The sequence below is a fragment of the Neofelis nebulosa genome, chromosome 10, assembly GCF_028018385.1.
Source record: "Neofelis nebulosa isolate mNeoNeb1 chromosome 10, mNeoNeb1.pri, whole genome shotgun sequence".
NCBI lineage: Eukaryota > Metazoa > Chordata > Mammalia > Carnivora > Felidae > Neofelis > Neofelis nebulosa.
In genome coordinates this window covers 69,437,355-69,459,876 of record NC_080791.1, presented here as the reverse complement: position 1 = coordinate 69,459,876, position 22,522 = coordinate 69,437,355, and the positions used below count along the sequence as shown (strand labels likewise).

General features: G+C 47.9%; 1 long non-coding RNA gene across 2 annotated transcripts in view; it reads right to left on the bottom strand.

The window, feature by feature from the left end:
• Nucleotides 1-5,133: 5,133 nt before the first annotated feature.
• Nucleotides 5,134-22,522, bottom strand: part of LOC131487496 (uncharacterized) — a 30,015-nt gene continuing 12,626 nt past the window's right edge. The window contains exons 3-6 of one of the 2 annotated variants that reach the window (XR_009249785.1): nucleotides 10,504-10,587; nucleotides 9,928-10,054; nucleotides 9,354-9,836; nucleotides 5,134-8,188 (exon numbers count right to left, since the gene is read on the bottom strand). This is a non-coding gene — a long non-coding RNA (uncharacterized LOC131487496). The remainder of the gene's footprint in view (nucleotides 8,189-9,353; nucleotides 9,837-9,927; nucleotides 10,055-10,503; nucleotides 10,588-22,522) is intronic. The other variant, XR_009249784.1, reaches the window with a different exon arrangement.

Below are 22,522 nucleotides of genomic sequence, written 5' to 3'. Positions count from 1 at the left end.
CTTCAAGACCTTAATTAAACACAAGAGTTACCGTAAGAGTTTCTAAAAAAAAAAAATAATAATAATAAATGAATAAATACTTGTGTCCACACCCCACTTCCAGAAACATGGTTGGAGGTAAGAGCTTAGCACGGGTGTATTTTTGAAATACCAGTGAAAAATCGGTGATTCTCATATGCAGCTGAGGCTGAAAACCACTGCTCTAGACAGGAGAAGGATGGCTCTCCAAGGACAAAACGGGAATGGGGTAGGGAGCCTGGACACAGTGGGGGGGTGGGGGGGGGTTGGGAGAAAAGGGGGGCAAGTTCACCCAGATTCCTTCAGAGTCCAGGTTCTTTAAGACTTGTGAATCAAAAGTCAAAGTAAAAATATGGGCCTTTTCTTCCCAAGTGGGAACCCAAGCCACCTGAAATTATTGCAGGAGGTTCCCCTTGCCTTCCCTTCCATAGACACCAGAAATACATTAACCTTCTCACGAAGCTACTTAGTTCACTCAGGACTGCTCTTAACCTACCCTGCCCACCTGCAGCCCCCCAACAGGGACTATAACATTGACTGGGGTCAACTGGCTGAGGTCCTCCTCTTTAAGATAGCTAGAAGGATTCTTTACGGAGGACCATAAATTAGACACAACAAAACCACCTGTTGCTAAGGAATAAACCTACACTATGGGGTGAGCTATGTATGGCGTTTATAAATATTGCACACCCCCAAATACACACACCCCAATGATAAGGTGTAACTATGGTGTGAATCTGGTGTTAATGCCTGTAAACTAGTTTATTGAATGGCCTAAATTCTATGGTTGTATAAATAGGAAAGGGGATGTGGCATTCAGGCACACTGCCATCCTTCCCTTCATGGCTTTCTGGTCACTTTGGTGAATATAAAGGGTCTTCTCCAATTTAAAACATAAAGCAATCATACACCCACTTCAAGGTGTCTCCCCTGGGCAGGGGAAGCGTGTCTTTATTGTTACCTGTCCCACAAGTACTGTTTCTCTCTCGCGTGTCCACACCCTCTGGGAGCCTCTGGGTGTTCATGGCTGGCCCCGCTGCAGTTCCCCGATGACGGGGGGAAGCGCTTTCCCATCATCAACCTTGCAACCCCCTTAACCACTTTCTGCAACGACCTTCTCTGCAGCCTTTTCCTGTCGCCTCTCAACTGGCAGGTGACGCTCTCTGGCAGGGTCCCAAATCCATGTTTCAAGCCTAATCTTCCCCAAGATTTGTGTGTTTATCCCAAAGGAAAATCATGCTTCCTTTTCACACCAAAGCTGATGTTTTTCTGCTCACTCTTTTTAAAAATATTTAAAAAAAATTTTTTAATGTTGATTTATCTTTGAGAGAGACAGAGAATACGAGTGGGTTAGGGGCAGAGAGAGAGGGAGACACAGAATCCAAAGCAGGCTCCAGGCTCCAAACTGTCAGCACAGAGCCCGATGCAGGGCTCGAACTCATGATCTGTGAGATCATGATCTGAGCTGAAATCAGATGCTCAACCGACTGAGCCACCCAGGCGCCCCTAAAAATATTTTTAATGTTTATTTGAGAGAGACAGAGAGCGAACATGAGCAGGGGAGGTACAGAGGGGGGGGGGAGAAAGAGAATTCCAAGCAGGCTCCATGCTGTCAGCACAGAGCCCAATGCAGGGCTCAAACTCACCAACTGGGAGATCACAACCTGAGCTGGAATCAAGAGTCAGACACCCAACCAACTGAGCCACTCAGGCACCCTGCTCACTATTTTTACCCTGCCTTAGTGGGGGACTTCAGCGACCTTCTTACCTTCCCAACTTAGCAGAGGGCAAGGCTGGGAGGAGGGACCCGTCTCTATGTTCAAATATACCTCCAAACTCCAACGAAACAAACATTGCTCTCAGTGTCTCTCTCACCATAGACCCACACTTTCTGCAGCTCATCTCAGGACTGAAAGTTAGGACCCTTCTCTTTTATTTTTTTGTTTTTCCTCCCCAGTGTTGTCAGTGCCCCTTCACTTGGTTTAGGGTAATGGGAACAAGAGAAACAGCTCAGCAGGCCTGGCTCGGCTGGCAACTCCTTGCCTCCATGACTCTCCTAGGGAGCCCCTCCCAAGCTCTTTGTCCCTATAAAGCTGGATAGCTCGATGCCTGCCAGAGCTATTTTTGTTAACCCCGTAGACGTCCTGCATGGATATGTTTAGTACTTCCCCCCAGACAATGTGCCACTTCTCACCTATGTCTTCACGTTAGGGTTTCCTGGCCAACGTTTTGGATCAACAGGAAGAGTTGCATTTAATATCATTTTATATTACCAGAGCCGCCTCCCTGGGGCCCTCAAACAGGGAACAGCTGGAGGTTATAACAGTGTGGACCCACCCACCCAGACCTTCCTCTGTGATCATGCGCTGCCTGGGCCGTGTCTGCAGACACACATCGGAAACCACAACTATCTGTGTCCCCCGCAGCCACTGCTGGCTGCGTCACACCGGGCGCCACCCTGACCTGACTTCTCAACCACATCGACTGTTGTGATTCTTATTGGTCTTGCTCTAACGTTTCTATCCTTAATTGCTAATTGTCCCATCATAGATAGGTGAGAGCTGTAGCCTTGTCTTTATAATAAGTCTTAGTAGATCTTCCTGGATTTAGCCAAAAAAAAAAAAAAAAAAAAAAAAGAACAAGAAAAAAAAAAAGAGAGAGCGATGTTCCAGACTGAATTCTGCCTAGAATCTTTTGCCACCTACTCAGAACCCCATCTCTCTGTGGCTGCTTCCTGTGTCACCTTCCCAAAAGCTGACCAGCTACACCACCTGCGTGGCTCACCTCACGTCCCGTTGGAGTTTCGCGGATTGTGTATTTCATGCTTCCTTTTCAGTGGCTTACCTACGTCTTGCTCCTTTTTCTCGTTGCCCTCCCCTTTCACGTCCGGTTGACTATCTCTTTCTGGTTTTTCTTCCTTCTTCCCACCAGTGCTGGCGTCCCTCACGACCAAAGAGGTCTCTGGAGCCCCGACGACAAGCTCAAAGTGGTCACATCAGTGGGTGCCAAACCCTGTAAGGTTTTGTTTCTTCTGGCTGGATCAGGTGCCCTATGCCCGGCTTTGGGTCACTTGCTTGCCGTAGTCACTTTGGCAAAGTCTGTTGATGTCCCACCCCCGTGGCCTCTACTCTTTCCATCCCCATGTGTACCAGCCTTTCCAACTGCGGCACCCGGCTGGCCGCTGAGCCCAGAGGCTTGCGCCAACTGCTGAGCAAACCTGGGGCAGGTCAGGTGCTGGGGATGAACACCCTCCCTCTCTCTCCCCGAGGAGCAGCTCCCACCCAATCACAATGGGAACCCATTCCCCTTGCTTCTGCAGTAGTTAACTCCCAAATGCATATTCTACACTGGCTCCTAGACTTGCTCGGTGGGAGGAAGGGTCAGTTGCCCCACACTTAGTGGCTGCCTTCCTCACCCCAGCTCCCCCCGCCCCAGCACTCACAGTGTTGTCTCAGGGTACGCTTCCGGGGGAATCCAGACCAAGAAAGTTTCCCAGAAGTGCAAATATGGGAGCAGATCGGAAAGCCCAAACAGACTCCTAACAAGACCGAAAAGACCTTGAGCTGTATGCCAAGTCTGTACCGCATCTCTCAGTATAAAGCTATGTTTACATGGGACATCTTTTTTCTTTCTTTTAATGCTTATTTATTTTGAGAGAGAGACAGAGAGAATCCCAGGCAGGCTCTGCACTGGGCTCAAACCGACGAACCCCAAGGTCATGACCTGAGAGGAAATCAAGAGTCGGACGCTTAAGGCACCCCTAGACGGGACATCTTTAACAGAATAAATTTAGAAGCAGGCACCCAGGAAGAGGTGAGAATTTAGTCCTCACTCTGCTCTTCTTCTGCCCCCTTTCTTCACCCTCTTACTTCCTTTCCCTCCCTCTCCACTGCCTTCCACCTGTAGAATACGACCCCAGGCTGCGCCTACCTCTGCCCGGAAGAGTCTTTATAACTCCTCCCTCCCTTCCCAGCCCCCACCGCCAGCTGACCCGGATTCAGGTGTTTGTCTCCTCCCTCCGCCCTGAGAGCGAGAGGCCCTCACGCCATCCCGTCTCCATCATCTGTGAGCATGCCCCAAAATGCCAGCCTTTGTCTCAGGTGCTTTAGAAGGAAGTCAGCAAAATGATTCATTGATGAAAGAATCTGGTCTTAGGAAATAAATCCAGAGTCAAACCTAGGCCTTTTTTTTTTTTTTTTTTTTTTCCTATTCGATGATGGGAACTCTCTTATCTCTGTGTCAGCTGTGTCAAGAAAGCAGCCCACTCATTATTTAATATTGGCAAAAGTGCTTTAAGGGCTTTAGCTGGAAGCTAGTAAGAGTACCTATTACAGCAGTGACGGGGGAGGGAGAAGGGACCCGGTCCTCCCTCCAAGGGCGTCGGAATCACACGTGCTTCTCTTTCCATCTGTCCAGGAGTCCACGTGGGGAAACTCAAGGGCTCGAGGATGCCCACTGACCGAGGGGTAGGTGGCCGGAAGGGCCTGTTCCTGAAGCCGAATCACAGCCTTGGAGAGCCGCTATGCTGACGGCACGGCCTTGTAGCCCTCGGGCTGCGGGATGAAGGCGCAAGTCTCCCCTCGACAGCTCAGCCCTTCTGCGCACTGTGTGCGCGCTTGCCGGGAGGAAAGCTGTGCAGTGACTTCCACTTGTGCTCCCAGAGTGAGCTGGGGGCCCAGGGGACTGTCGTGAGGGTCTGCCGGCAGCAGCATGCCTCCTGGCCCCGGGGGCGTGGGGTGGGTCTGTCCTCAGAGCCCAGGAGCTGGAGGAATGCTCTGCCTGCCTGTTTTGTTGACAACGCTCACATTTTTTCTCTGCCAGGCAGAATGATTTATTTGTATGTCTTCGCTGAGGGCAATTATTTTTCAGCACCTTGCTGGGCATGCTGGGTGATCTCGTCGCGGGGAAGAGCCCACGGGTGTCTGTGTCACTCGGAGGAAAAGTGAGAAAGAGTCTCCCTTCTGTCTCATTCAGAAACTGTCTGTCTCTGGCACCTTCACACAGAGATGGCGAGCCCGTCTCTTCTCTCTTGGGAGACACTAGTTTGCCCACAGAATCCATCAAGGATGGTGTTTAAAAAGCATCCCCCTTGGAGAGACGGTTTTTCTTCTTCAAAGAGAAAGGAAGAAAACGTTTCTGCCCTCCTGCTTTTCAAATGAAAACAAGTAGCATAAAACTTTATTCAGTAAGCAAACCTCATGCCAGATATGTTTTAGATTTCCAGGTACAGAATAGTTGAGTCGGGGAAGAGGAAACATGGAGACAGAATGGGCCCTGAAAATAGAGAAGAAGCCATGAGAAAGGGGAGAGACAGACAGACAGCGGGGAACGAGAAGGGGGTGGTGCAGGCGGGGAGACAGTGAGGGGCGGGCAGACCATAAGTGCCAGAGGAGGGAGACACCAGGGGGAGAGAGAGAGGGCACAACCCCCTCCCAGGGCCCCCTGCTTCTCCTTCCCCAGAACCAGTTTCTCTAACTAGGGTGTATGCTGGCTTCCTCCACCTGCTCCGTACCCCCCACCACTCCTCACCCGACCCACACCTCCATTTGGAGCCCCACTCCCACCGGGCCTGCTCCTTCCATGGCCCAGATGTGCCTCCTGCTTGGATCAAGGGCACATGTGACAGGTGGCCCCCTTGCTTCCTCTCCCGTGGTGGCTTGCGTGAGGGATACAAGCTCCCGGACGGTGGGGGGTGGGGGTGGGGAAGGGTGCTAGCTACCACCTGCCGCACGGGGCAGGGGTGGTGGTGCGGTGTTGGGCGGGGGGGGCACGAGCCTGTGCTGTTTTCAGTTTTCACATCCGGAAACTGGTGGTACTAATCGTACCTCACCTGCTTCCAGCACTGGACTTGGAGGTTTTGGGGTGTGTGTGTGTGTGTGTGTGTGTGTAGGTGTGATAAGGGATAAGAGAAAATGATGCACAAATAGGAGTTCTTGCTTCGTGCGTGTGCTCCTCCTGTCACTTTTTTCTGTCCCTCTCCTCCCCCCACCCCTGCTCTTTATCTCATCCCCTCCGACCAGGCCTTCCCCAAGGCTCGTCTTTGCTCCTATCAACTCCTCACTCCTTCACTTCTCTTTCTGTGGACTCAACACTGCCCACAACCGATGGCTCACAGGATGGCATCTGCCTGGAGCCGCGTGCCCCTGTGGCGCCGCGGACCCAGTGTGCCCACCGAGGCCTGGGGAGTGCCCCCCGGGGCACCCTCAGACCGACCCTTCTCCTACAGGAGTGTTTCCGCGGATAGATGCCCTCAGCTTTGATTCCTGGGAACGCTGCGGTGCGGTGCCTCACAGGAATCTTCTTTCAGTTTGCTCCCCCCGCAATGGGGAGATCAAAACCCAGCTGAGAAATAGGATGAGGCCTCACAGCGATGAAATAATGAATGACAGCAGAGCGAGGTGAGGCCTCTGGGCTGGAGATTCTACAGACGCTTGTCACGCCCGGGTGAGTGAGGGGCCGCAGGAGGACAGCGCTCCCCCGGGGAAGGGGCGCAGGCCTGACTTTTACAGGCTGACAAAAGAGCATAGGGGTTAAGAGCACAGACTCAGGAGCCAAATCTTGGCTTTACTACTTACAAGCTGTGTTGCTTTAGGAAAGTTACTTAACTTCTCTGTGCCTCAGGTTTTTTGTTTTTGTTTTTCTTGTCTGTAAAGTGAGTTGTCATGGGGATAAATCATCAGACAAATCAAATAAGTGCACGTAGGCTGCTTACAACGGTGTCCAGCATGAAGAGAGTACCACGTAAGTATCTTATTTAGCAAGTGCTATGGTAGCTAATAGTGACATTATTTACCCAAGTTTGCGTGTTCATATTTCTCAGTCAGGAGGCTCTGGGGACTCTGCGTCCCCACTGTGCCTTGTGCCAAGTCTTGCCTCACCTTCCTCCGTGCTGTCATCATCTCTCAGAAGTGAGACCGGGCGTTCATCACTCCGCACCCCGCCCCCGCCTCGGAGCCCTGGTGCGAGCTACTGCACATGTACCCGGGCCCGTGACATCACCAGGCGGGACAGACGTGCGTGTGCGGACAAGGGGATGACATGAAGGGAGGGATGAAATGTGCCTCCAGGTCCCTGTTTCCCCTGCCAGGTGATTCAGGCACGTGGCCGCACGGGTCACTCCTGGCCAGGCAGGCAGGGGGAGGACAAGTGGGTCTGAGGAGATAAGGACAGGATGGGGAGGGGGGGCAGGTGGCTCAGGCCCTGTGCAGGGGCTGACTTGGTGCTAAGGCAACAGGAGAGAAATGAGCAGAGTCTTATTTAAGAGCCATCTCTCTGGGGCCACCTGGGGGGAGCAGTCGGTTAAGCATCTGACTCTTGGTTTCAGCTCAGGTCATAATCTCACGGTTCATGAGTTCGAGCTCTGCATCAGGCTCTGCCCTGAAAGCGCAGAGCCTGCTTGGGATTCTCTCTCTCCCTCTCTCTTTGCCCCTCCCTGGCTTGTGCTCTCTCTCTCTCTCTCTCTCTCTCTCTCAAAATAAATGAATGCACTTAAAAAAAGCGAGATAGAGAGATCTCTCTGACTCTTGGATGGAAAGGGGGCTTAGCACAGGGCAAGCTGGGAAGTGAGGAGGGCAGGTATGGAGCTGTCGTGGGAGGAAGCGACAGAGGCCTGCATCTAGGTGCTGGCAGTGAGGAAGGTGCAGAAGGACAGACGAGTTCGACTATAAAGGGAAGAATTGGCCAGACTTGGTGACCACTTAGATGTCAGCAGTGGGGAGGAGGAGAGACTTCCTGGGTGGCAGGTGGTCTCCAGAATAACGGATAGGAAAGTGGTTTGTCAACTGTGACAAGCTCTATGTTGTCAAAGATGTCATTCCACACAGGGCGACCCCACAAGGAAAAGGGGAAAACGGTAGTGTTTCTTGCTTCCATTAAACACAGATTGTGCCCCTACCAGAGGGAACAGGCAGACGGGGCCCTGGTTTGGAGGTGCTCACATTTGAACTGGGGAGACAGGCCCTCTGCCTGAGGAGGCCCCATACTTCCTGCCTCACCCGGGCTGGGTCACAAACCACAGAGGACTTGAGCCTCCCCCGGGGCAGGGACCTCCAGGCCAGCCTGAGTTACCACCACCTCTACGTCTCCCACCCTTCCCCAGAGCACTGGGTGACATGTAGTTTCAAGTTGCAGTTACTGGCGTATCCAGACGCTTGTCAGCTGGTTGCTTCATCTGTGAAATGGGGATGACGAGAGGAGGATTAAGAAACACATGTAAATTTCCAAGTACAATGTTGGCACATAGTAAGTGTTCAATTAAATGAGGCACTCTATCACTATTACTGCTTATTACTATACTTAGCACGTCCCCATCTGGTCTTTTCTCTCCTTGCCTTCAATACCTCCAATACTTCCCAGCCCCTCTCCTCCCGGGAAGACTTGTCTAAGATCGTTAATCCTCCCCCACATACACCTGAGGACTCAGTGGAGGTCTGATCAAACCGCCCCAGGTTCCAGGTGGAGTCTACTTCCTTCTTTGAGTGGATCTACTCTACTGTCAAGAGAAGAGACAGAATCGGGAAGGAGAGAGAACCTTCTGGTTTCTGAGGTCTTCTCAGCACCTACCACATCACTACACTACCTCACAGCCCTAGACGAAGGGATCGTTGCCTCACTTTATAGGAAAGGTAAAATGAAGTATAGAGAGGTCAAGTGGCATGACTGAAGGTCCTACAGAAATAACCAGAGACCAGGATTAAATAGGGCGCTGTCTGATTCAAAAATCCGGGCCCTTGCCTCTGACCCCGACAATCTCATGGAAACTCCCATCCTTGGACGGGTAGGAGCGGCCGTCCCTTTGATTAAAGCTAAAGGAGGAAAGTCAGTCATTCAGTTCCATGGGGCCTTCCAGATGGAATCACCAAAGCAACAAAGTATGTTTTAGACCTAGATAACCCAGACTGGCGGGATGTGTATCCCATTCCTTCTGGGTGTGGCCCGGACACAGTGACAGTTGTGAAATGGAAGGGCCATGAAAGGAGTCAGGCCGAGGGTGTAGGTGAGCAGACACGTATTTGGGCAGTGTCTCCAGTACCCCCAGGGCTCTAGCCCAGGCTGTGCCAGAGACAGGCTGTGAAGCAGAAGCAATTCCAAGTCCTAAGCCCTCTTAAGGGTACAGAGCACACACTCTGGCTTGATTAATGGGAGCACATTAGCATCTGCTCTCTCAGTCTGCTCTCTCACTCCTTCCTGGCTTTTAGCCACCGGGAGGAGGTGTTCACATTTACACAGCCTGCCCTTTTGCGTGCAGTTTAGACATCTCTTTGCCATCTATCATTCGACCGCAGGTGGAGGTGGAATCAAGAGTCCTGGATTCAAATCCAAGCTCTGCCATTTACCAGCTGGGGACTGTGAGATTCTCACTGGTTAGGCGAGGGCATTGGGCTTAGGGAGGTCACTAGGGTAAATGACAGACAAGGGTTTAAATCCAGGTTTTTGCGATTCTAAATCCAAGGCTCTTTCCAAAAGAGCATCTGGTCCATGGAGAAAGGAAAACTTCAGCAAACAGAACATCTTTGCTTCGTCTCCTACTGACATCTGAGACACAGCCAACCAACCAAACTCAACTACCAGCTGACTCAACGTGTTAGGCAGAAGGTCAAAGCTCTCTCTGTCCCGTTCAGGTTTCATCCGTAAAGACTCCTTTGGCTGCGTGAGATTGTACCTCCTTTGTGGGATCCCATGCCATCTTCTGGACAGCACAGACTAGCTATGGGTTACCTCAGCCTTGGGAGGTTCAACCTTTCTCTGGAGGGCAAATGCTGACCAGGAATTCAAGATGGCAGGACGTGGGGAGTGGGGCCGAGGCAATCCATGTGCCCCTCAGGATGATCTCAGTAGGGCACTGGGTGACTGAGGACCATATACTAGGCCCCGGGAAATGGGAAGCCTTCAGCTCTGAGATATTCCCACCTTGTTCTCTATGCCCACAAAAGGACAAAGTCAGCGTGACTTCTGGAGACCAGGCTGCCGGCCAGCACTTTGCGAAGTTGTGTTCCGAGGATGGCCCCTGTAGCTTGTCTTTCTTGGTCTCCTTTTCCTAGGAGGAGATGGAAACACACTTTGCATTACATGGTCACAGAGTCCAAAGAGAAGTAACTTATTACTCATTCATTCATTCATGTATTCATCCTGCCAGGCACTGGGCTACTATTGTAAAAAGACAGAGCATGGCGTCTGCCCTCCCAAGCTTAGTGAAGTGACATGAGATCTGGGGCAGGTGGACCAGGGCTCTGCCTCAAGCCCCAGAATTTACTACCCATATGATCTTACCTGTTCCTAAACCCCATGAACCACAGTTCCCTTGGGTGTCAGATATGTGTGATGATGCCTCTCTCCTGTGATTCATGTGAGTGAAAGGATTTAATCAAGCAAATGCAGACGTTCTTTGCTAACCATAAAGGTCATATCAATTTCAGTTACCACTGTGAATAATGTGACCATTATTATCGCTACACTTTTCCCCTGGGGAGGTTTTCTCTGACTGACCTGTGTCTTGTGCCAGAATCTGGATAAAATTTACTTCAACTGCAGGCTCTGACAATATTGATTGATCTACTTGAGATCATTAACCTACTTAAAAAAAAAAGCACAAACTCATGTACTGTAAAATTCACCCACTTAAAGTTCAATGTTTTTTAGTATATTCACAGGGTTGTATAACCATTGCTGCATCTAATTTTAGAACACTTTCATTCCACCTAAAAGAAACTCCATAGCCATAAGCAGTCACTCCCGTTCACTCCCATCAACCCACCATAAGGAACCAGGAGTCTTTTTGTCTCTAGAGATTTGTCTCTTCTGGACATTTCATATAAATGGAATCATTGAATGTGTTGGCTTCTTTTACACAACATAGTGCTTTCAGGGCTCACGTTGTAGCATGTATCAATATTGCCTTTCTTTTCATTGCTAAATAATACTCCATTTCATAGATAAAGCAAACTGTATTCATTTCATCATCAGTTAGTAGACATTAGGTTATTTCCACCTTTTGGCTCTTATGAACAATGCTGTTGTGAACATTAGAATACAAGTTTCTGTATAGACCTGCGTCTTCCTTTCTCTTAGGTACGTACCTGGGAAAGGAACGGCTGACTCGTAGCTCTGTGTTTAGCGTTTGGAGGAACCGCCGCACCGTTTTTCAAAGCAGCGGCAGCATTTTACATCCCCACCAGCAGTGTTTGAGTGTTCCAACTTGTCCACGCCCTCACCAACACTTGCTATCTTTTTGCTTAAAGTCATCCTAGTAGATGTGAAGTGATCGCTCCTTAGAGCCTTGATTGCATTTCCCTAATGACTAATGATGTTGCCCATCTTTTCATGTGCTTATTGGCCATCTCTAGATCTTGCCGAAATGTCTATTCAAATCCTCTGCCCCATTTTAGATTGTGGCCTTTCTCTTTTTTTTTTTTTTAAACGTTTATTCATTTTTGAGACAGAGAGAGACAGAGCATGAACGGGGGAGGGTCAGAGAGAGAGAGGGAGACACAGAATCGGAAACAGGCTCCAGGCTCCGAGCTGTCAGCACAGAGCCCGACGCGGGGCTTGAACTCACAAACCGCGACATCATGACCTGAGCCGAAGTCGGACGCTTAACTGACTGAGCCACCCAGGCGCCCCTGTGGCCTTTCTCTTTTTATGATGAGCTGAGAGTTCTTTATATATTTTGGATACAAGCCCCTTATCCAATATATGATTTTCAAATATTTTTCTCCCGTTCTTCGACTTGTCTTTTTTTCTCTTTTCTTCCTTCCTTTTCTTTTTCTTTCTCTTCTTTCTTTCTTTCTTTCTTTCTTTCTTTCTTTCTTTCTTTCTTTCTTTCTTTCTTTCAATATTTTTTAATGTTTATTTATTCTTTGAGAAAGGGAGAGTGAGAGAGAACAAGCAGGGGAGGGGCAGAGAAAGGGAGACACAGAATCTGAGCCAGGCTCCAGGCTCTGAGCTGTCAGCACAGAGCCCGATGTGGAGCTTGAACTCACAGACTTCAAGATCATGACCTGAGCTGAAGTCAGACGCTTAACTGACTGAGCCACCCAGGCACCCCTCTTTATTCCCTTTCTTGATGGTATTGTTTGCAGCACAAAAAATTTAAATTTCGATGAAATTCGATGAAGTCAATTTATCCACTTTTTTCTTTTTCTGCTTACGTTTTCAGTGTCATGTAACGTCTACTTTTAAACTTCTGTGTGTCTGTTATTTCAACAAAGCTTTGAGATTAAATATCCAGCATGATTTCCAAATCAAGAAAAAAAAGAGCAGTGAATCATCACTATAATCTTAAGTTATAGTAACTGAATAAGCCCAATTGAAACCTTCTTGCTGTGGAAGAAATGAAGAAAGGACGGTCGAGGCAGGCTAGCAATGTGCCTCCTCCCCTTACCGTCGCCAATGCAAGATACTTGCACAGGGACTTTCTTTAAGGAAGAGTGAAAGTGCCCTGGGACTGAGAGATGAAGGAGTGAAGCAAGGCAGTTATATATGCTGCATTTGTGTCCAAGGGCCAAGCAAAGCCAAGTCTGGATTCCTAGGCCACCTTTTCCACCCTCCCCTCCCCGTTTCCCACCCAAGAGGGCCTGTGGGGATGAGGAAGCTCTTCAAGATGGCTGACAGAACACCAGGGCCTTTGAACATGCTCTTCCCTCTGCCTGGAAAGTTCCTTGCTCCCAGTCCTTCACCCAGCCAACTCCTACACCTCTTTTTTGCTCCTATTTCATTTGTTGGTTCCTAAAGAAAACTCCCCCGATCCCTACCCATCCTACCCCCATAAGATCGGATACCCCAGAATACATTTCATAGCTACCTGTACTTTTCCTTCGTGATACTTTTCACAATTTTTAACTACATATTCATTCTAATTACATATTTTATCATCCGTCGTATCTAAAATTTTTTGATGTTTATTTAGTTTTGAGAGAGACAGCGTGAGCAGAGGAGGAGCGCAGAGAGAGGGAGACACAGAATCCGAAGCAGGCTCCAGGCTTTCAGTTGTCAGCACAGAGCCCAATGAGGGGCTGGAACTCACGAACTGTGAGATCATGACCTGAGCCGAAGTAGGAGGCTTAACTGGCTGAGCCACCTAGGCGCCCCTATCATCTGTCTTTTTTAATAGGCTGCAAACTCCATGAGAACAGGGCCTAATGTTTATTTTGCTCACAATTATAGGCTTATCGCAGAGTGTGGCATAAAGTAGAATCTCAAATACTTGTGGAATGAATGAATGAATGAATGATTACAGGAACTGGAAATCCCTCCCGAATGGCCCATTTGTTTTCAGAGGGGTTTGTTTTCACAGTCCTTATGGAACCAGAGTCATACAAGAAGGTCAATCCCCCGGGGTGCGTGGGTGGCTCAGTTGGTTTAGCATGAGACTCTTGATTCAGGCTCACACCGTGATCTCACAGTTCATGAGTCTGAGCCCCATGGTAGGCTCTGCACGGACAGTGCAGAGCCTGCTTGGAATTCTCTCTCTCCTTCTCTCTCTCTCTCTCTCTGCCCCGTCCGCACTTGTGCACACTCTCTCGCTCCTAAAAATAAATAAATAAAACTTAAAAAAAAAAAAAAAAAAGAAGGTCAGTGTCCGGTAGACAGAGCAGAAAAAAAAAGCCCGTTTCTACCCATTAGGTGGTTTCAGAAGCACGGGACCTGCTCCTGCCATGGGTCTGACAGGATCCTCAGGATGGGCAGGGAGAGCATGGAGGCATCATTGATCAATCCAGGTCTTCATTCTGCTTCCCCTTGTGCTGGTGTCATTCTCAAGCCGGTCCTCTCCCACCGGTGGCCCCACAGCCACAGGTTGGCAGGCTTCCTGCTTCAAGACTGGCAGACAGGAGACCTCTCCCCGACAGAGCCAATGACTGTCCACGAACGGGGTCTCACCGGACCACCGGGAGAATCTGCCCAGCTCTGAATCGATCCCTCGGGATAAAATGATGAAATACACTGATGGGCCAGGCCTGAATCATAGGCAGGACTCAGGAACCAGAAGGAACCACGCGAGCTGCGAGTGGGGGCGGGGCGAGCCCCCAAAGGAAACCGGACATGTTCTGATCAGCTGAAGGGTGAGTGAAGGTGGGAGAGGCAGAGGAGTAGCTGTTCCCTGCGAGGGTTGTCTGAGGCACAAACCTGATCGTGTTGCTCCACTGCCTTCAGGACCCAGTGAGCAAGGCCGTCAACATGTGGCTGCAGCCCATGTCTCTGAAATGATTCCCTGCTGCACCCATGCCCACACGTGTACTGCTTTCCACCATCCGTGGGTGGGCCTGTGCCTCCATCATCCTTCAGGCGCAATGCAAAAGCCCCCTTCTGCAAGGAGCAGCTCGCTGTCACTCCGCCTGGCCCTCACATAGCCGGCTGCACCCCCCTCCCCACGCCCCCCACCACCCCCCAGCTTCCACTTTCCCCAGGGGGGAGAATACTGACTGCGCTATTCTGCCCCCGTGCATTTACCCCTCCTCACCCTGGCCCTGCAAAAGGCCTCCCGACACATACTAGTCGCTTGATGACTGCTGGTTGAGTTAATTAATTAGCCTGCCAGGCAAAGGAAGACATTGAAGACTGTCCTGAGGGCCTGGTTCCTCTGGATATAATTTTAGTACAGACTGGCTTAATCAGGACACTTGCACTGGGGGGGAAAAACCGAGGCTCGACTGAAGTTTTCCCCTGATTCACTGAAGAGAAAAGAGATTTCATTGTTCTTTTCAGTTATGATGCATCCTCCACTCGGGCACCAAGACCCTGTATGATCCCTGCCAGCAGGTAGTTCAAGGCCCAGCCATCCCACCACTCTGGGGGTCTGCGCCTGGCCTCGGGCATCAGTGCAGGGCTCAAAGCACATGCAGCAGGCCCTTTAGAAGGCAGGAGAGGCTTTCCACTGCTTCCCGGGTGGCCTGGGCATCTGTCTGCCACAGTTCTGCCCACCCAGAGTCTATCTGTCTATCTGTCTGTCTGCCTGTCAGTCTCCAGGTCTGAAGCTGTCTGCTGCCAGCAGCTGCCTGTACCTCCGTGGCCCTGCTCTCTCAGGTATTACAGAGGGAGGTGAGAATGTTTGTATCTCTACCCCAGGCATCCTGCAAGTAGCTATTATGGTCCATTTTATCAGAGATGGAAATGGAGTCTCAAAATGGCAAAATAACTGGCCTCGCGTGCCTTTGTCTACATAGCTAGACATTACACTTTACGTTATGTGACTAGCCTTCGGAGAAATAGGGGGTGGGCTTGTGGATCTCTGCATGGAGACAGTGCAGGCCGCCCCTCACCACTGACAGTAACGTCCCACTCCTCTGACCTCTCTGCCTCACCCTCGTTGCTCATCCATTCTCAAATATTTATTTTCTAGGCACCATTCTAAGCTCTGGGATACAGCAATCAACAAGACAGGCATCGGACCTTACCTTCCAGTAGATACGAAAGAAAATACATACAGAAATAAGTACATAATATAGTTTTAGATAGTTGATAAGTGCTATGCAGAAAATAATCAGGTATTGTGGGGGTGCCCAGGTGGCTCAGTTGGTTAAGTGTTTGCCTTCAACTCAGGCCATGATCTCATGGTTCATGGGTTTGAGCCCCACATTTGGCTCTCTGCTGTCAGCATGGAGCCTGCTTCGGATCCTCTGTCCCCCTCTCTCTCTCTCTCTCTGCCCCTGCCCTGCTCGTGTGCTCTCTCTCTCTCTCTCTCTCAGAAATAAATACATAAACTTAAAAAAAAATCAGGTATTGTTAATATTCTAGATCTTAAATTGATTGGTGGGTTCATAAGTGTTTATTATGTTATCATGCTTCACAACTTACCTATTTTTTCCATATATCCTTTGCACATTCTTTGAATTTGAAATTATATCAGCTAAAAGTTCTGCTTATAAAAAAGATTGGGGTTAAGGGCACAGAGAGTGATTGTGATGTGAGTGGGGGTCTCTCACATGAAGTCACCAGGGAAGGCCTCTCCTCAGGTGTATATTTCAGCTGAAATCTGAAGGACGAGAGGGAGTCTACAGAGCACCGGCATGAAGGAGAAGCAACGGGGCAGCAGAGGAGTCGGTGAAGACCCTGCGAGAATACCGGAAAGTTCCGGAAGCACAGAGGCTGGTGAGCCCAGAGCCCAGGGACTGAGAGCTCTGGACAAAGAGAAGAAAGAAGGTGGGCCACGTAAGAAGCATGGACCTTGCGTGCAGAGCATGTGGGTGTTATTCTGAGTGTAATGGGAAGCGGGTTTTTTTATTACAAGATTAGTCTCTCAGGACCACTGAGGGAAACCACAGTTGCCCCTTCCCACCCCCCACCCCCTCAGCTCCTCCCCTCTCTCCTCAAGAGGTCAGGACTTATGTGGAGATGCCAGCGTCTAGCCCCACCCCTTTTTCCAGACTCATCAACTCCCAGAGCATGAGCTCTGTTTTTATAGCACGAGGAAGCAGAATAAATAAAGGTTTACCTTTATGCTGCTTTTACAGGCGACATTAAATCCATGTTGCTAATAAGTTCCAAGTTCAAGTATGCCTGTAAAACAATGCTCTAGTCACTTGCTTTACGTTGGCTGACAGTGTCTTCACCAAACCATTTCACCCCCTTAGTTAGGCTGATAACGTCAATCCTGCCATCTTTGACCCAGTCATTCGCCAGCCATGTCTGCCCTGGACCCCAGCCTTTGGGTAAGAGAAGAGAATGTGGGGTAGTGAGTAGAGCCTGGATGTCTGGTCTGGAGACCTCGTTAGCATCTGCGATGTCTCTTATCAGCTAAGTGACTTTGGGCAAACCACTTAGCCTCTTTGAAGAAGGCTCCCTTTCCACAGAAATAAAGTATGGGAAAAGCGCCTAGTAGCACAGTGACTGGGATGCACGAGGAGATCTACAAAATGAGCAGACTCCAAATTTGGTTACATTCATAAATTAACAATTCTGAATCTATTAAATAAATCTGACCTACATTAGTGCTGCCTCACTGGTCACTCAGCATTTTTCTTACTGTTTTCTCAGCAACTATACATACTCACTGTAGAGTATTTGTGAAATACTAAATAGCATAAAGAAGGAAATTCAAACCATAATCCTGCCACTCAGAGATCATTACACTTAAAATACCCACGTGTTTCCTTCTAGGCTTTTTTCTCAGTACCCATTTCACATTTGGATCATATTCTATTCTATTCTATTTATTCTATTCTATCGTATTCTTATTCATCAAGTACTCCACTTTATCAATTTCCTAAGTCACCAAAACATTTTTTGAAATACAAGAAGTAAACAAACGGAAAGATCTCTGTTCTGTGGGAATGAACAGTAGGGGTCAAGAGCAGACGTAGAAGCAGCAGATCTCAGACCGCTTCAGGGAGACAGTGGCCCTGGCATGGCGGAAAGTATTCCGGTTCCAAGTGGTTTTGGAGATGGACCCGATGTGAGCAGTCAGAGAGAGATCACAGGTAATTCCTAGTGTTTAGACCAAGCATCTGGGTGAAAAGTGGTGCCATTTACGGAGCCAGGGGAACTGCAGGAGCCACAGATCTTGGAGCACGTTCTTGGCCATGGGACAGTCCCGCCTTTTGGGTCCTCCGGGAGACTTCAGTGGTGGGGGCGGATCTGGGTGAGTGCTCAGACGCAGCTTACACATGATCCTTGAGATGGTGTAAAATGCTTGGCCAAAAAGCACCCCGTGAGCAATTCACTGAGCATCAGGTTACATTCAGAAACTAGGGCCCGCCTTTTCTGAAGAAGGAACTCATAGATACGCTGTTAAATGCTGACACAGCATGTGTCCCTCATTCCTCAAATAATTACTGACTGCTTACTATGTACCCAGCACTGTTCTAAACACTGGACATGCAGCAGTGAACGGGTACAATTCCCTGCCCTTATGGAGCTCGTATTCTAGTGGGCAAGTCAATAAGTGATATATAGTATATTCAGTTGGGGTAAGTGCTATGGAAAAAAATAAAATAGGGAAAGGGGCTCAGGGTGTAGAGGGGTTGGATTGCAATGTGAATTGCCTCACCAAAAAAGGGGACATTTGAGCCACGTGGGGATGAGAGTCTAAGGGATGATGAATAACCAGGACACCTTGGGCCTCTTGCGGTGACTGATATAAAAAAGGACTAATGAGATAAGTTCTGATGGTCTCAAAGCAGACAATGGTGGTAAAGCTGGAATGTTGAAGGCAGACAAGATGTATTCGCCTAAGGTTTTCAAGAGAAACAGAACCAATAGGATATATCCTATTTTATTTTTATGTCTGTCTATCTATCATCTATCTATCTATCATCTATCTATTTATGTATCTATCTTTCTATCTATACCAGACACACACACACACACACACACACACACACACAAGGTTTATGATAAGGTTTAACTCATTTGATTGTGGAAGCTGAGAAGTCCTATAATCTGCTGTCTGCAAACTGGAGCCCCAGGAAAGCCAGTGGTGTAGCTGGAAGGCCTGAGTACTGGGAGCAATGAGGGCAAATCTCTGTCCCAGCTCAAGCAGTCAGGCAGAGAGCAAAGTCAACTTTCCTCTGCCTTTTTGTTCTATTCAGACTGAAGCCTAGACACATTTGAGAGGGCCACCTGCTCTACGCAGACTACAGATTCAAATGCTAATCTCTTCAAGAAACACCCTCACAGACACATCCAGAAGTAATGTTTGACCAGCTATCTAGACATCCCATGATGCAGTCAAGTTGACATGTAAAATTATCTATCACAGAAGGTTAGGAAGGGGTGTCAGGAGCACACAGAGCTCTTGACTGCTCTCTGGACTCCTGACTGATGGTCATATGGAAGGCTGGAGGAGAGCCTCTCATAGACAACAAGGGTTGCTGTAGGCTGCTTTCTCGATTTTTGTTGATGGCAGTCTGAGAGACTAAGGGAGGGCACACTTCATTTGCAGAGGTCTTGCAGAGGTGGAGAGAACTCAGGATGGGTATCCAAGTGAGAACTCTTCTGTATTGGATGCCAGATACTATGAATTTTATTGTGTTGGGGACAGGATATTTTTATATTCCTGTAAATATTTTTGAGCTTTGTTTTAGGATACGGTTACTTGGAAACAGTTCAATCCTCTCAGGGTTTGCTTTTATGATTCATAAAATATCCAGTGATATTTTATGGTCCAGAGCAATAATCAGTTTAGGGATAATTATTCTTCACTACTGAGGCAAGACCTTCTAGAATATTCTATTCAATGCCCCATGAATTACAAGTTTTTCCTGTGTGGCTCATAGGAGCAGGACTATTTCTGTCCCTAGATGGGCATTAGGAACTATTCCTTTAATCTTTTTTTTAATAGATTTTTTAAAGGTATATTTATTTTGAGAGAGAGAGAGAGAGAGCGCGAGCACATGAGCAGGGGAGGGGAAGAGAGTGAGGGAGACACACAATCTGAATCAGGCTTCAGGATCTGAGCTGTCAGCACAGAGCCTGATGTGGGGCTCGAACCCATGAACCATGAGATCATGACCTGAGCTGAAGTCGGATGCTTAACTGACTGAGCCTCCCAAGTGCCCCTCTTTAATCGTTTTGAATGCTTCCTTCTCTGACCTTTGGTGGTTCTCTTGCACATATGTGCTGATCATACCCTGCTAAAAACTCAAGAGGACCTCTTTGCGGATCCAAGGGTCTTTCTCTTTGTGCAGCTCTCGCCTCTATGGTACTTTTCCCAATGTATATTCTAGCTGCCTTGATCTCCCTGCTTTCTCAATTTCATCTCCCAACTGAAGGAGTCTGCTGGGCTTTGCTTGGGTTCCCTTCCCTGAGTTATGGCCTGGAAGCTCAGGTCAGTAACTTTGGGCAACCATAGGGCTCACCACGTTTGTTCCTTGTATCTCCGGGACCACTGTCTTTCTTTGCCTGCTTATCAGTGTCTTAAAAACTTTTATTTTCTATATTTTGTCTTTTCTTAGCTATTTCAACCCCAGTCCCTATTATTATGCCATCTGGGTCAAAAGTGGAGTCTTTCTCCATTTTATTTCCTTTTTTCTACAATGTAGGAAAGATTCCTACAGTGTAGGAAGATTCCTTAGAAATTATCCATAAACTGCCAAAAAGATCATGTCACTCTCCATTGACCCAGATTACTTTAATAATATGACAGCATTTGATTTAAGAAATGAAACAAATGAAAAAACTCTCTTGACTCTTCTAGAAGCCTGAGGAATTTTAAAGGCACAGCACTTGGCTACTGACCTCCAGAAACTCACACTGTAATGGAGCCATGGCTATATTAATAAATGGCTCTAGCAAGAATTAACTACTCTGTCATCCTGTTTGTAAGTGGATGTAGCATCTCTCCCTGCAGCCTATGGGCTGAGAGGAGGGTAGGGTGGAGCCTGAAAGGGACATACAACCCAACATATTCATTCCTAAACCGGAGATTTCAAAAGACTGATAAACGGAGCAGCATACATTTATCTGTAATGCTTATCTTCAGAGATTTAGAGCAGTGGCTTGAAAGATACCAATACAGGTGTAATTTTTACTTCAAATAATCAAAGGTGGCAGCTGGGTTGGGAGAACCCAAGATTAAAGTCTTCCCGGGGCCCCTGGAAGTGCCATCAACGTTCTGGCTTGCAGGCCGCTGGTTTGGGTGGTTCACTTAGTGGCAGGTGGCAACATGGAACACGTGTGGACATTCAACTTTTAGGGAAGACAGCCTTGGGGTGAAATCCCAACAGCACCATTTTTCTGTGAGCTGGGACCCATCACTGGTTCTCCCTGAGCCTCAGTTTCCCCAGGCTATATTTTTCTATGACTTTGACAGTGCTACATCTCAAGTAATAAACTTCCATCGGGGATACCTCCCTCTCAGAAATTCCAATCAAACCATCTACCTTCTGTTAGCAGTCCTGTCCCATGCTGCAGTTTATTGTTGTTTAGCTTTGAGCTTTCTTATTTGCAAAAAAATCCAGGCTTGCCAGGCTCAGGCGTGTTCCACAATCTCTGCAACTTTTTCTTTGCAGGCTTGGTCTGGGTTACTTCTAGTGATGGTGACTCTCATGTGTGCCATTTCCATTTTCCTAATTCCACTTTGGGAGACAGCCTGTATCCAAAGACTGGGCAGGTCTTCATTATAGTACTTGTCACATTGCTTTGGGAATTATTTGCTATCTTTAGCGATTGTTCCAGTTAAAGATGAAACCCTTATAAGCTAGGACTAAATATTATTCACCTTGATATTACTGACACCTGCTCTGTCAAAGAAAAGGTAGTAAGAGCCCGCTTCAGATCCTCTCTCTCTGTCCCTCCCTCGCTCTCTTCTCTCAAAAATAAATAAACATTTAAAAAAATCTAAAAAAATTGAAATAACAATGAATCGACTACTAGAAGAGCAAACAGACATCATGTTTGGTGAGGATACACCTGAAGTAGCCAATGAAGAGCCCTACAGAGAAGAATAATTTAAGTGAGGCCAGCCAGAACCCAAAGAATGTGCAAGGCATCCTTTCCGGAAAGCAGCTCTGAAATAAGCGAAAGAGGCGTAGTCTCCACTATCAGACGGACTTCAGTTCAAATCCTAGCTCTTCTGTGGTTAAATATATGACCTTGGACCTGTTGTTAAACCCATCTGAGTTTTCATGGTATTTAAAAATTAAAAAGGAAAAAAGTAATAGTAATAGTAAAAAAAACATAGTAATTATTAATGCTCTTCACCAAATATTTCTATTTCTTCTTTGGGTATTTGGTGAGACTACACTTCCCTTCTCCCTTGATTTTAGGCATGGCCATACTATTGACTTTGGCCAATAAAATATGGAAACCTGTAAGCTAGTGCAAGAATTGCTCCTGTTTCTTCCTCTCACCCTATAAAGATTGGGAACATTTCAGAAATCTTCATCATCCGGGCTTCTGAGTGGGTTTAAAGTACAACAGATTCCCTACCGACCTAAATAAAAATAACCTATTGTTGTTTTGAGCAACGAAGATCAGGGGGTTGTTTGCTACTACAGCTTAATGAAGCTCAGTCTTACTGATACACATATTCATAGGTTGTTGAAATAATTAAGTGAGACGGTTTTAAAATGTCTGGGTCAATTTTTAAGTCTTCGCAGGCTTGACGTGGCTGGGTTGAAAAATGTAAAGAAGACATAAATTATTTAGTTTGAATATGGCAATCTTTTTGGTGAGGCAATAGCACATGAAGCCTGTGAATCAGAGAACTCCCAGCCTCAACAATTTTCTTTTTTTTTTTTTTTTTTCAACGTTTTTTATTTATTTTTGGGACAGAGAGAGACAGAGCATGAACGGGGGAGGGGCAGAGAGAGAGGGAGACACAGAATCGGAAACAGGCTCCAGGCTCCGAGCCATCAGCCCAGAGCCTGACGCGGGGCTCGAACTCACGGACCGCGAGATCGTGACCTGGCTGAAGCCGGACGCTTAACCGACTGCGCCACCCAGGCGCCCCAACAATTTTCAATTAATGGAGCTGTTTACAGCCTTATTGGAAAGAACACACACACACACACACACACACACACGCAGAAGAGCATGCACACACATGTGCATCTATTAAGTAAAGAGTAAG